This window comes from Pleurodeles waltl, unplaced genomic scaffold (assembly GCF_031143425.1).
Source record: "Pleurodeles waltl isolate 20211129_DDA unplaced genomic scaffold, aPleWal1.hap1.20221129 scaffold_39, whole genome shotgun sequence".
In the NCBI taxonomy this organism is placed as follows: Eukaryota; Metazoa; Chordata; class Amphibia; order Caudata; family Salamandridae; genus Pleurodeles; species Pleurodeles waltl.
In genome coordinates this window covers 4,227,430-4,242,723 of record NW_027150097.1, presented here as the reverse complement: position 1 = coordinate 4,242,723, position 15,294 = coordinate 4,227,430, and the positions used below count along the sequence as shown (strand labels likewise).

Here is a 15,294-nt window from a genome sequence, read left to right as displayed (position 1 = left end):
TACAGTTAGTCACATTAGTGATTTGCATTGCTATAACAGAGTGTATCATAATTCAGATTTTGCGTAGATTGCGTTTCTTCCGCCGTTATGGACAGCTAGTAATGTTCATATACATATATCAATTGGTCTTGAGACATATATATATTGTGCTAGCTTTGTTAATATAGGGAAATAAATTCACTAACTTTTAATAAACTGGTGTGGTTATTCATGACTGAAAGGTCATGGTGCGCCGAAATACCAACTGTTATTGATTTCTGATGTGTTATATTGATCTATTAATTGAGTACTGATTACCGATTACAACAGTTATTGATTATTGATCTGAGTGTCTCGACTATTGAGGATGAGGAGAGCCCGACTCGGTTAAAAGATTCACCGACCTCCAACGTGTCCAGATACAGGTAATTTATAAAAGCTGGACGCGTTATCAATGTTAAGGATAGACACGTGTGTGCATGTTAAGGATAGACACGTGTGTGCATGTTAAGGAGCAGGGGTTGGGCGCTGCGGATAGACACGTGTGTGATGTTAGGGGGCAGCGGTTGGGGCGCTGCGGATAGACACGTGTGTGCATGTTAAGGGGCAGCGGCTGGGGCGCTGCAGATAGACACGTGTGTGCATGTTAAGGGGCAGCGGCTGGGGCGCTGCGGATAGACACGTGTGTGCATGTTAAGGAGCAGGGGCTGGGGCGCTGCGGATAGACATGTGTGTGCATGTTAAGGGGCAGCGGCTGGGGCGCTGCTTCCAGTGTGCACTGCACACACCAGGGCGCGGGGCTCTTGTGAGTGACTCAGTGTGAGAAGGAGCGGCCTCTGGACACAGCAGAGCTCACATCCTGCAGGGCCTGTTCTCTGCCTCCTCCCCGCTGACGCAAACCTCTCTGCCTGTGTCTATGCTGACTCTCCGCCAGGGGAAAACAAGAACACTGAGTCCACTCACGGGTGAGCTCCCTCATGACGCACTACAGTGTCATTCATATTGTCACCTGGCTCCATAGCTCAGGGGTTAGAGCACTGGTCTTGTAAACCAGGGGTTGTGAGTTCAAATCTCACTAGAGCCTTTCACGCCTTTTTGACCACTGGGTGTTATTTTCGGGAGGCATGGTTGCTAAGTTTAACACAAACCATAAAACCATGAAAAAAATTTCAATCACATTTGTTAACACTTTAAATAAAGTATTCCTGGAAAGGTGTGTTTCAACTTGACATCTGCCAAGGGAAATAATCTTTTTATCGATCAAATGTTTGCTAGGACATCTTGGGACATTGGAGAGCTGCCCTAGAGTGCATTCCGCCCATTGCTTACCATTCGCTTGTAACTTACATTTGCTTGTTTTCTTTGAACTGGCTTTACTTGTTTTACGCTGTCTAGCTTCAGTTAGTCTTTCTTGTGGAGCCTAGCCTGTTTGCTAAAGACATCTTGGTGACATTTAGAAAGCTGACCTAGCAAGGCTTTGCTGTTTATAACACATTTGCTTGTTCTCTATTTGTTGACTTCATTAGTTTTAGGCTGTCTGTTCATCACGTGGAGCACACTCTGTTTACTGTATTCTTCCACAGTGCTCGCTTTCGATACATGTTGTTCTTACTATATCACATTTGCTGTGCATTCAAAGACAGAGGTCAAATGTCATCTGAGGGAGTTTGGTATTTACTTTTCAGTCAGCAGCTTTATCTGACTGTCTGGGTGTGTGAAAGGGGTGGCTTTTTCCTCTCTGATTCTTTGTAGGGTTTTCTCTTCCTTTTCATTTGCTCTCTCTGCCTCTGTCAGAGCTACTAGGTTTGGCTAGTGCCATGACATCTTTCGGTACAAATTTATTTTACTTGCTTGCCATCACCTTCTTTCTAGCACACAACATTAAAATCTCTACAAATTAACTATGCAATATTTTCAGAACATATCAGAATTAGTAAAGCATAAATGAAGCACACTTTTCTATAATACTAAAGTGTGCATGAAACACATATTTTAAGACAATCAAAACAAATCAAAACACTACGTGATGCCACTTCCAACCATTATTATTTGTGTGTGGTATGGCTTTATCAGTGAAACAATATGTCTGTATAAATGTGATGGTCATTTCAAGTGAAAATGTTTTGTCAGTAATGGCAGTGCAGTACCGCACCATGCAAACTCCACTCTACGCCACTCCATTCTACAACACTCCGTGCTTTGTCACTTTACTCAAATCCAATCTACGATATATCATTCCACTCTACCACACTGTAGGAAGGTAGCCTCTTTCTAGCCTTGTTACCCCCACTTTTGGCCTGTTGTGGGTGTTTTTACAGTCTCAATGGGATCCTGCTAGCCAGGACCCCAGTGCTCATAGTTTGTGGCCTATATGTGTTCCCTGTGTGGTGGCTAACTGTGTCACTGATGCTCTGCTAACCAGAACCTCAGTGCTTATGCTCTCTCTTTCTTTTAAATTGTCACTGCCGGCAAGTGACCATTTTCACCAATTCTAATTGGCACACTGGAACACCCTTATAATTCCCTAGCATATGGTACCTATGTACCAAGGGTATTGGGGTTGCAGGAGATCCCTATGGGCTGCAGCATTTCTTTTGCCACCCATAGGGAGCTCAGACAATTCTTACACAGGCCTGCCACTGCAGCCTGAATGAAATAACGTCCACGTTATTTCACAGCCATTTTACACTGCACTGAAGTAACTTATAAGTCACCTCTATGTCTAACCCTCACTTGGTGAAGTTTAGGTGCAAAGTTACTAAGTGTGAGGGCACCCTGGCACTAGCCAAGGTGCCCCCGCATTGTTCAGGGCAATTTCCCCGGACTTTGTGAGTGCGTGGACACCATTACATGCGTGCACTACATATAGGTCAATACCTATATGTAGCTTCACAATGGTAACTCCGAACATGTCTAAGATCATGAAATTGTCCCCCCAAGCCAAATCTGGTATTGGGGTGCCAATCCCATGCATCCCGGGGCTCCAGCATGGACCCCGGGTACTGCCAAACCAGCTCTCTGGGGTTTTCTCTGCAGCTACCGCTGCTGCCAACTCACAGACAGGCTTCTGCCCTCCTGGTGTCTGGGCAGCCCAGTCCCAGTCCCAGGAAGGCAGAATAAAGGATTTCTTCTGAGAGAGGGTGTTACACCCTCTCCCTTTGGAAATAGGAGTTAAGGGCCTGAGAGGAGTAGCCTTTCCTGGACTCTGGGAATGCTCTGAAGGGCACAGATGGGGCCCTCCTTGCATAAACCCGTCTACACCGGTTCAGGGATCCCCCAGCCCCTGCTCTGGTGCGAAACTGGACAAAGGAAAGGGGAGTGACCACTCCCCTGTCCATCACCACCCCAGGGGTGGTGCCCAGAGCTCCTCCAGTGTGTCCCAGACCTCTGCATCTTGAATGCAGAGGTGTGAGGGCACAATGGAGACCTCTGAGTGGCCAGTGCCAGCAGGTGATGTCAGAGACCCCTCCTGATAGGCTCTTACCTAGTTAGGTAGCCAATCCTCCACTGAGGGCTATTTAGGGTCTCTCCTGTGGGTTTCTCGTCAGATAACAAATGCAAAAGCTCACCAGAGTTCCTATGCATTTCCCTCTTTGACTTCTGCCAAGGATCGACCGCTGACTGCTCCAGGACGCCTGCAAAACTGCAACAAAGTAGCAAGAAGACTACCAGCAACATTGTAGCGCCTAATCCTGCTGGCATTTTCGACTGTTTCCTGGTTGTGCATGCTCTGAGGGATGTCTGCCTTCACCCTACACTGGAAGCCAAGAAGAAATCTCCCGTGGGTCGACGGAATCTTCCCCCTGCTAACGCAGGCACCAAACTTCTGCATCACCGGTCCTCTGGGTCCCCTCTCATCTCGACGAGCGTGGTCCCTGGAACACAGGAGCTGGATCCAAGGGACCCCGACAGTCCAGTGGTCCTTCTGTCCAAATTTGGTGGAGGTAAGTCCTTACCTCCCCACGCCAGACAGTAATCCTGTGTACTGCGTGATCTGCAGCTGCTAGGGCTTCTGTGCACTTTTGCAAGAATTCCTTTGTGCACAGCATAGCCCAGGTCCCCAGTACTCCGTCCTGCATTGCTCAACTCGCTGAATTGACCACCGGCTTTGTGGGACCCTCTTTTGTTGTGTTGAGATGACCGCCGTGCTCAGATTTCTGAAACGCCTGGGGTGGGGTATCTTGGACACCCTTAGTGTTTTCTTACACTCCCAGTGACCCTCTACACACTACACTAGGCCTGGGGTCCATTCATGGTTCGCATTCCACTTTTGGAGTATATGGTTTGTGTTGCCCCTAGGCCTATTGTCTCCTATTGCCTTCTATTGTGTTCTACAGTGTTTGCACTATTTTTCTAACTGTTTATTTACCTGATTTTGGTTTGTGTGTATATTTGTGTATTTTAATACCTCCTAAGGGAGTATATCCTCTGAGATACTTTTGGCATATTGTCACTAAAATAAAGTACTTTTATTTTTAGTAACCCTGAGTATTGTGTTTCTTGTGATATAGTGCTATTTGATATAAGTGGTATAGTAGGAGCTTTGCATGTCCCCTAGTTCAGCCTAAGCTGCTCTGCTATAGCTACCTCTATCCGCCTAAGCTGCTAGAATACTACTAATGTACTATAAGGGATAACTGGACCTGGCACACAGTGTAAGTACCATCAGGTACCCACTATAAGCCAGGCTAGCCTCCTACACACACTCTACTCCCCTGTACTCCATGGTACTCTACGTCAGTCCACACCACTGTACTCCACTCCACTCAATGCATGCCACCCTACTCCAACCCCCTTAGGGCCACACTTCTCTACTCCACTCTACTCTGTTCTTATTCACTCTACGTCAATCTACATTCTACGAGACTCTACAACACTTCATGATATGACACTGTATTCTACTCTATGCACTTCCCTCTACACCACCCTAAGCCAGTCTTCTCTATTCCACTATACTCCACTCCACTCTATGACACTCCACTCTATCCCACGCCACTGTACTCCACTCTATGACACTCTACTCTATCCCACTCCACTGTGCTCTACTCTGTTCTTATCCACTCTATGTCAATCTACGACATTCTACGAGACTCTACAACACTTCATGATATGACACTGTATTCTACTCTATGCACTTCCCTCTACACCACCCTAAGCCAGTCTTCTCTATTCCACTATACTCCACTCCACTCTATGACACTCCACTCTATCCCACTCCACTGTACTCCACTCTATGACACTCCACTCTATCCCACGCCACTCCACTCCACTCTATGACACTCCACTCTATCCCACGCCACTCCACTCCACTCTATGACACTCCACTCTATCCCACTCCACTGTACTCCACTCTATGACACTCCACTCTATCCCACGCCACTCCACTCCACTCTATGACACTCCACTCTATCCCACACCACTCCACTCTATGACACTCCACTCTATCCCACGCCGCTCCACTCCACTCTATGACACTGCACTCTATCCCACTCCACTGTGCTCCACTCTATGACACCACTCCAGTCTACTTTGGCAACACAAAAGGATGATGGACGGAGTGTTGAAACTTTTCAAACACTCACCCCCAGTCACAGATTTGGGTTTAATCCATCGTACTCCACTCTATGGCACTACTCCAGCCTACGCCACTCCACTCTATGACACTCTTCTCCATACCACTCTACACCACTTCACTCAACTTTACGACACTCTATGTCACTTCGCTTTAGGCCACTCTACTCCTCTCTATGACACTCCACTTTATGCCACTCTAGGATGCTCCACTTTGCTAATTTATTTCCTTCTATCTATTTCCTTCTTTCTTTTTTCTTTCTTTCCTTCTTCCATTCTTGCCTTGTCTCTTTTTTCTTTACATTTCCCTTTATTTGTCTCTTTTTCTTGCCCTCTTTTTGATTCATTTCTCTTTTCTTCCCCTTTCTTTCTTTCTGTTCTCCTTCTTTCACTTTCCTTCTCCCTCTTTCTCTTTCCTTCATTCTCTCTATTTCATTCTATTTCCTTTCTTTTCCTTTCCTTTTCCTTCTTTCCTTTCTTTTGCTTTCCTTGTTCCTTGTTCGTTTCCTTTCTTTTGGTTTCCTTCCTTTTTTCTTTCTTTCTTTTTTTTCACTTAATCCTTCTTTCTTTTGCTTTCCTCTCTTCTTTCTTTCTGTCGCTTTTTTTCATTCTTCTTTTTGCTTTCCTTCTTTCTTTCTTTCACTATCCTTCTTTCTTTCCTTGTTTGCTTTTCTTTTTCATTCCTGTGTTTTCTTAGCTTTTTTCTTTCCTTCTTTAAAGCACTTTCCTTCTTTCCTTCCCTTTCCTACTCTTTCACTTTCCTTCTCTTTCTGGTCCTTCTCTTTTCCTTTCCTTTCCCTGGGTCGAGCCTGCGAGTGCATGCGCTAGCGCATACGTCTCACTTGCAAGACTCTTTTGTTTACAAAAAAGGGGTTGGAGCCCAAACCTTGTTTACCATTTGTTGGCATCAGTGCCCTTTTTTGCAGCCTAATTGACAAGCTCCCTGCAAACTTCACATCTGTTCCTTACAATGGAGCAGGGACCAAGCACAGATTAATTCAACTTAATCTGTGATCGTCCACTGCTCCCTACGTGATTGAGGTAGTATTTTGTTGTTTATATTAACTTTTAGTGCCATGCAAACAGAAGGCGTCTGACTGGCAAAAATGTACCTAGCAGGACGCACAAAATTGCAAAGATTTATTTTCTGAAGTTAACTTTCTTTTATTTTGCCAAGTCCTTTTTTCTCACTTTGCTCTCATGTTTTCTTTTGTTTTTGCTTGTGGGAGCTGTTCTCGAAAGATCATGATTATCTTGTTCTAAATATTGCAAAGCAACATTGTTTATGTGTAATTTATGAAATTATACTTTAACACATAATTGCGCAGTACACCTCAACTTACCCCATTCCAATCCACCCCACTCCAATCCACATCAATCCACCCACCTCACCCCATGCTAATCTGCCCCATTCAGTCTAATCCACGACATACCAATCCAATCCAATCCACCGCACTCCATTCCAAACCACTGTAGGAGGCTGGCCTGGTTTGTAGTGGGTACCAAGGGGTACTTACACTCTGCACCAGGTCCAGGTATCCCTTATTAGTGGAGAAGAGGTGTCTAGCAGCTTTGGCTGATAGAAGGTAGCTATGGAGAGCAGCTTAGGTTGAACTAGGAGACATGCAAAGCTCCTACTATACCACTGGTGTCATATGCACAATATCATAAGAAAACACAATACACGTATATACTAAAAATAAAGGTACTTTATTTTTATGACAATATGCCAAAGTATCTCAGTGAGTACCCTCAGTATGAGGATGCCAAATATACACAAGATATATGTACACAATACCAAAATATGCAGTAATAGTATTAGAAAACAGTGCAAACAATGTATAGTTACAATAGGATGCAATGGGGACACATAGGGATAGGGGCAACACAAACCATATACTCCAAAAGTGGAATGCGAACCACGAATGGACCCCAAACCTATGTGAGCTGGTAGAGGGTCGCTGGGACTGTAAGAAAACAGTGAGGGTTAGAAAAATAGCCCACCCCAAGACCCTGAAAAGTAGGTGTAAAGTGCACCTAAGTTCCCCAGAGAGCACAGAAGTCGTGATAGGGGAATTCTGCAAGGAAGACCAACACCAGCAATGCAACAACAATGGATTTCCAGACGAGAGTACCTGTGGAGCAAGGGGACCAAGTCCAAGAGTCACACTCAAGTCGGGAGTGGGCAGATGCCCAACAAATGCCAGCTGAGGTTGCAAAGAAGCTGCCACCGGATGGTAGAAGCCGTGGATTCTGCAAGAACGAAGAGGACTAGGAACTTCCCCTTTGGAGGATGGATGTCCCACGTCGTGAAGAAGCTTGCAGAGGTGTTCCTGTGCAGAAAGACCGCAAACAAGCCTTGCTAGCTGCGAGGATTGCGGTTAGGGTTTTTGGATGCTGCTGTGGCCCAGGAGGGACCAGGATGTCACCAATTGTGTGAGGAGACAGAGGGGGCGTCCAGCAAGACAAAGAGCCCACTCAGAAGCAAGCAGCACCCGCAGAAGTGCAAGAACCGGCACTAAAAAGAAGAGTGAACCGGAGCTCACCCGAAGTCACAAAAGAAGGTCCCACAACGCAGGAGGACAACTCAGGAGGTCGTGCACTGCAGGTTAGAGTGTCAGGGACCCAGGCTTGGCTGTGCACAAAGGAAATCCTGGAAGAGTGCACAGGAGCCGGAGCAGCTGCAAATCACACAGTACCCAGCAATGCAGTCTAGCGTGGGGAGGCAAGGACTTACCTCCACCAAACTTGGACTGAAGAGTCACTGACCTGTGGGAGTCACTTGGACCGAGTTACTGAGTTCCAGGGACCACGCTCGTCGTGCTGAGAGGGGACCCAGAGGACCGGTGATGCAGTCTTTTGGTGCCTGCGGTTGCAGGGGGAAGATTCCGTCGACCCATGGGAGATTTCTTTGGAGCTTCTAGTGCAGAGAGGAGGCAGACTACCCCCACAGCATGCACCACCAGGAAAACAGTCGAGAAGGCCGCAGGATCAGCGATACAAGGTTGCAGTAGTCGTCTTTGCTACTTTGTTGCAGTTTTGCAGGCGTCCAGAGCAGTCAGCGGTCCATTCCTTGGCAGAAGGTGAAGAGAGAGATGCAGAGGAACTCTGATTAGCTCTTGCATTCATTATCTAAAGAATTCCCCAAAGCAGAGACCCTAAATAGCCAGAAAAGGAGGTTTGGCTACTTAGGAATGAGGATTGGCTAGCAACACAGGTAAGAGCCTATCAGAAGGAGTCTCTGACGTCACCTGCTGGCACTGGCCACTCAGAGCAGTCCAGTGTGCCAGCAGCATCTCTGTTTCCAAGATGGCAGAGGTGTGGAGCACACTGGAGGAGCTCTGGGCACCTCCCAGGGGAGGTGCAGGTCAGGGGAGTGGTCACTCCTCTTTCCTTTGTCCAGTTTCGCGCCAGAGCAGGGCTGGGGGATCCCTGAACCGGTGTAGACTGGCTTATGCAGAGATGGGCACCATCTGTGCCCATCAAAGCATTTCCAGAGGCTGGGGGAGGCTACACCTCCCCAGCCCTGACACCTTTTTCCAAAGGGAGAGGGTGTAACACCCTCCCTCTGAGGACGTCCTTTGTTCTGCCTTCCTGGGCCAAGCCTGGCTGGACCCCAGGAGGGCAGAAACCTGCTGAGGGGTTGGCAGCAGCAGCAGCTGCAGTGAAACCCCGGGAAAGGTTGTTTGGAAGTACCCGGGTCTTTGCTAGAGACTCGGGGGATCATGGAATTGTCTCCCCAATGCCAGAATGGCATTGGGGTGACAATTCCATGATCTTAGACATGTTCCATGGCCATGTTCGGAGTTACCATTGTGACGCCATACATAGGTAGTGACCTATGTATAGTGCACGCGTGTAATGGTGTCCCCGCACTCACAAAGTCCGGGGAATTTGCCCTGAACAATGTGGGGGCACCTTGGCTAGTGCCAGGGTGCCCACACACTAAGTAACTTAGCACCCAACCTTTACCAGGTAAAGGTTAGACATATATGTGACTTACAAGTTACTTAAGTGCAGTGGTAAATGGCTGTGAAATAACGTGGACGTTATTTCACTCAGGCTGCAGTGGCAGGCCTGTGTAAGAATTGTCAGAGCTCCCTATGGGTGGCAAAAGAAATGCTGCAGCCCATAGGGATCTCCTGGAACCCCAATACCCTGGGTACCTCAGTACCATATACTAGGGAATTATAAGGGTGTTCCAGTATGCCAATATAAATTGTTGAAATTGGTCACTAGCCTGTTAGTGACAATTTGTAAAGAGAGAGCATAACCACTGAGGTTCTGGTTAGCAGAGCCTCAGTGAGACAGTTAGGCATCACACAGGGAACACATACATATAGGTCACAAATTTATGAGCACTGGGGTCCTGACTAGCAGGGTCCCAGTGACACATAACAAACATACTGAAAACATAGGGTTTTCACTATGAGCACTGGGCCCTGGCTAGCAGGATCCCAGTGAGACAGTGAAAACACCCTGACATACACTCACAAACAGGCCAAAAGTGGGGGTAACAAGGCTAGAAAAAGGCTACTTTCTCACAACCACCCACCCCAATCCACCACACTCCAGTCCTCCCAACCTAACCCAATCCAATCTGCCCCTCTAGAATCTTCCCTATTCCAATCTGCCCCACTTCAATTAAAAACAATCTACCCCACTCCAATCTGCCCCCTCCAATTAAAAACAATCTACCCCACTCCAATCTGCCCACTCCAATCCAAAACAATTTGCCTCACTTCAAGCTTCCCCACGTCAGACTGCCCCACTCCAATCCAAAATAACCTGCCCCCCTCCACTATGCCTCACTCCGGCCTGCCCCACTCCAATCCAAAACAATCTGCCCCACTCACATCTGCCTCACTCCAATCCACAACAATCTTCCCCACTTTAATCCACCCAACTCCAATCTGACCACTTCAGTCCAAAACAACCAGCCCCACTTAACTCCACCCCACTCCAATCTGCCCCACTCTAAACTGCTCCACATAAATGTGCCCCACTCAAATCTTCCCACTCCAATCCTCCCCAGCCCAATCCAAAACAATCTTCCAGCTCCAATCCGCCCTATTCCAGGCTGCCACACTCCAATATGCCCACGGCAATCCACCCCGATCCAATCCAATCCACCTCCCCATTCCACCCACTCTATCCCGATTCACCCCACTACAAGCCACTACAACCCAAGCCGCTCCAGTCCAATCCAGCCCAGTGCAATCTACCCCACTCCAATCCAGTCTGCCTCACCAAGCCCACCTCACTGCAATCCAATCCACCCCTTTTCCCATCACGTTTACCAACAAATCGGAGGCTACTCAAACTTTGATTCACTTTCACTGAAATTACATGTGAATATTCAGTGCATTTGATGCATTTCTCTACAGATAAAATAACTTGCGTGGCGGAGCGAACAGGTGTAATCTGTCACTAGGGAAAGGCTGTGAGGCGTATGCTTTCACTAGAATGTATATATATAGGATCCGACTCACTGAGTGCACTATGTTCACTCGTCTGGAATGAAAGCACACCCCGATTAGGTGACTTCAGGAGTAACATTTCACATTAAACTCCAAAAGACCCGATACGTGCGGGAGACGCCCGAATTTTTACGCTAAAAAGCGGCTTCATGTTATCTGTCTCCCTCCCGCAGTCGCCTCTGCTACAACTGAAGTCAACGCGGAAAATCCATTCCTCCGATATATATCAGTTATTTACAAAATATCCCTCTTTCACCGTCTAAAATCTTCGCATGTTTGATCTCAGGGTCTCCGAGGCAAAACCAAGGCACCTCGCGAGGGAGGCCGGGGGAGGGTGAGGGCGTCATCCATAGGTCCCGGGGGCATCTGGGGGGGTAATAGTTTAATATCCTGTAAAGCGCGGCCCCCGCTCGCGCCGCCGCTGCACAGGTGAGTTTACATTCGCTCAGGTGAGCTCCACTAGGAGGTGACATTGGTACAACGCGGGCATCTCAAGCGCATATACAGACGCCGTGTCAGCCTGATGTCCACTGTTTGTTGAACAAAAAATGTTTTTCACGCTTTACAGCAGCGAGCCCATGTATTTAATAAAAATAACGCGGAAATAGACAATTCAATAAAAGGGTGAAGGGGACACCCGGATTTGAACCAGGGACCTCTTGATCTGCAGTGAAATGCTCTACCACTGAGCTATATCCCCCTCCCTATCACTATTCATACTGTATCACTTCTACAGTATTGTCGAGGACTGTTCCTTTGTGATGTGCAGCTCCCATTCAGCTATATCCCCACATGTTCCAAAGGACCACTATCGTCCTTTATCTCTGCGTAATGAACCATTCTCAGCGGCTTGGCAAGTTGAAGTGTGAGGTACCAGCTGGAAACTGGAACAGGAGAAAGAGTTAATGTCCCCTCCATACCACTGACATCAATCTCCCCAGCAATCACTTTTTCAATACACACCTCAGCAAACATCAGAACTCTTCCAATTAAAATGTGCTACACTAGGAAAGGTCCTGGTCCTGCTGCTTTGGTTCTTGGTTCTGTATTGCTTCTTGCACTTGCATAAATTGTTTGATCTTGGCCAAGTCATTTTAGTTCCCTTTGTTTACCATTAACTCTTCCATATTCGTGTAAAGTTTTATGGGCGGTTTCCCTTGCTTCAGGCAGGTTCTCATCTTTCCTGTATTAACATATTTAAAGGTCAACACTTTCCTAAAGTGGCCTGTGTGTGAAGCCTCCACCCCCCCCCTAGTTAGATGGAAATACCTGCAGGCCCAGTGCTTAATTTGTGCTTGTTGTTTCCGGTGCTGGGCACTTATTTTTCTGCCACAAGCATTTACTGCGAGCAAAAGACACATAAGGGAAAGACGGAGGAAGAGAAAAAAAAAAGTGTCACAGAGGTAGAAAGCAGAAAGCTGCAAGAGTGAGCTGAAGGGGCAGGGAGTGGCTGTAAATGGATTAAAGAAGCCCGAGATGGCTTCAGAATTACACTGCCTCAGTATTCCATGCTCCCACTTTTAATTGCAGCAGCCGCATGTTTAAGAGGGGGGCTTTGGGCACCGGCACGTTTTTATTTGCAAATTAAGCACTGTGCAGGCCCCTCGCGCTCCTTGACAGTGTGGGCAGCATGATGCCACACTTTCCTTTCCTCTGAATTCCCCTGCTGGCCTGTTTGCCCACCTTGTAAAGCCACCTGCCTTCTCTGGGCTCTGTGAGCTGCCCCTGAGACGCCAAAAATCAGGATATTCGGTGAGCTGCACTAGGTCTTGGAGGCAGCCTAACACCTGAAGGGTCAGAAGTGCCCGGATGTAGCTTTGATGACATCATAGCTGAAGCTCAAAGATGTTACCTTTGTTGGGAGGAGCTGTGACACACAGGCCACTTTACAAAAGTGTTAACCTCCAAATATGTTCATACAGAGAAGACGAGAACCTGTAAGTGAAGCAGAGAGAAACCATGGCTGCCAAGTTTTCAGATGGCATATGTGCCATCTTCATAGTTTCGGTGTACCCTTGAGTGACATTTAACTGTGAGATGTGTGAACTTAGAGTGACACTTCTTTCGCATGGAAAACCAAGCGATGAAGAGCAAGGAAAGACGTGTCAGTAATTACACCCTTTTGAGCAATGAGAAGCTCTGAAAAGATCTTAAAACTGCTCCAAACCCTTGAAATAGAAGGTCCCTAATCTACTGCCCCTTTCTAAGACGATTGTTGCATGTTTATAGTGCTTCAATCGCAGGCTGGACCCTCATAGCACTATGAATACAGAAGTTACTATTGCCCATAGCGACAATAAGGGTTCAATTCTGTTTCTTTCTCGTTTCACACATACAGTATCTGCAGAGACTGGGTTAACCAGTTGAGTTTTCAGAAGGTAAAATGGCTGCTTTTTCCCATCAATTTAACTCGCATGATTTATAATTCCCTTTCCGTGAAGGTGTATCACTGGTATGTCCTTTAAGCCGTGTGATGTCTTTGACCCTTCGAAAGCATTCTTAACAGACATGATCATCACCCCCATCAGTGGTGGGGATCGGAGGGGCACCACGTGCCCATGAGAAATCATTCCCCAACTTTTGGTAAAAAGACAACCATCCCAGGACTGTTAATTCTGACACGTTAAATGCCTCAGCTGTAGTGTCATTGGGCGAGTCTCCTGTGCAGTGAAACCGAAGCCAGGCAGGCAGCTAAACAAGCCTTCCTGCCAGGGTGCCTGCTGCTTGAAAGAAATGCAAATGTGAGCAACAAGTTAATCTGCAAATGTGTAGGGCGATGTGCAAATGTAAAGGATGCTTGGGAGCCGGCACTGGCTTTAATTGATCTGATCACTCGAACCTTTGTGATGACAAAGATTTCTTTTTAACAGGTAGTGCAAATAATTAACCAATGAGCTGTGAAGTGCCTGCTTTTAATTAAATGTGTATTTACATTTATACTTACTATTTTTTTTCCACATTTTATATATACTACGCCTGACGAGGTGTTGAAGGGACATTTATGTAAGAAAACTTGCATTACCTTCAGTCTGGGTATTACTAAAATCTATATTTTGGAAGCACCATTTTATCTTCAACCTTTTTGTGCATTTTGTAGCAGTCTATACTGTGTGTAATGCAAGTTTAAAATAATTTTAATTGTATTTATATAGCGCTACTACACCTGATGAGGCATCAAAGTACTTTTCAGCGAGTAGCACTCTACTCCGGAACCCAAGAGGAATTAGTGGTGGATTAGTATAGGTAAATACAAGTACAGTATTAGTATTAGTATGAGTTAATTTGAGCAGAGGATATGTCAATCAATCAATCAATCAATCAATCATGGAGTTTGTAAAGCGCACTACTCACCCGTGAGGCTCTCAAGGCGCTGAGGTGGGGGGATGGGCGGTGCTGCTACTGCTAGAACAGCCAGGTCTTGAGAAGTCTCCTCAAGGTAAGGAGGTCTTTGGTCTGACGCAGGTGGGTGGGAAGAGTGTTCCACGTCTTGGCGGCGAGGTGCAAGAATGATCTGCCACCGGTTGTAGTTCTTTGGATGCGTGGGACGGTGGAGTGGAGTTGCCGGGTGGGGGTGTAAAAGGAGAGCCGTCTGTTGAGGTATTCTGGTCCGGTGTTGTGCAGTGCTTTGTGAGCGTGGGTGAGGAGTTTGAAGGTGATTCTCTTGTTGACGGAGAGCCAGTGCAGGTCTATCAGATGGCCTGTGATGTGGCAGTGGCGGGGGTTGTCCAGGATGAGCCGTGCACAGGCGTTCTGGATGCGTTGAAGCCTCTTCTGGAGTTTGGCCGTGGTCTCTGCAAAGAAGGCGTTGCCGTAGTCCAGTTTGCTGCTTACGAGGGCTTGGGTGACTGTTCTTCTGATTTCGGTGAGGTTCCATTTGTAGATCTTTCGGAGCATGCGGGGGGTGTTGAAGCAGGAGGAGGAGATGGCGTTGACTTGCTGGGTCATGGACAATGGGGAGTCCAAGATGAATCCTAGTTTGCGTGAGTGGTCGGTGGGAGTCGGAGCGGATCTGAGAGTGGCAGGCCACCAGGAGTCACCCCATTCGGAGGAGGGTGGAGTAGAAGATGAGGACTTCCGTCTTCTTGGAATTGAGTTTGAGGCAGCTGTTCTTCATCCATTCAGCGATAGCCTCCATTCCTTCATGGAGGTTGGTCTTGGAAGAGTCCTTGGTGAGGGAGAGGATCAGCTGGGTGTCGTCGGCATATGAGATGATGTTGAGGTTGTGGGATCGGGCGATGTCAGAGAGCGGGCAATGTAGACGTTG

At 47.1% G+C, this 15,294-nt stretch overlaps 2 non-coding genes across 2 annotated transcripts; one reads left to right on the top strand and one right to left on the bottom strand.

Annotated features, from left to right (window-relative positions):
- Window positions 1-990: 990 nt before the first annotated feature.
- TRNAT-UGU (transfer RNA threonine (anticodon UGU)) lies at window positions 991-1,063 on the top strand. The gene has a single exon. It is a non-coding gene; the product is annotated as a tRNA-Thr (tRNA).
- Window positions 1,064-11,658: 10,595 nt separating this feature from the next.
- Window positions 11,659-11,730, bottom strand: TRNAC-GCA (transfer RNA cysteine (anticodon GCA)). Its single transcript has one exon. It is a non-coding gene; the product is annotated as a tRNA-Cys (tRNA).
- Window positions 11,731-15,294: the final 3,564 nt, after the last annotated feature.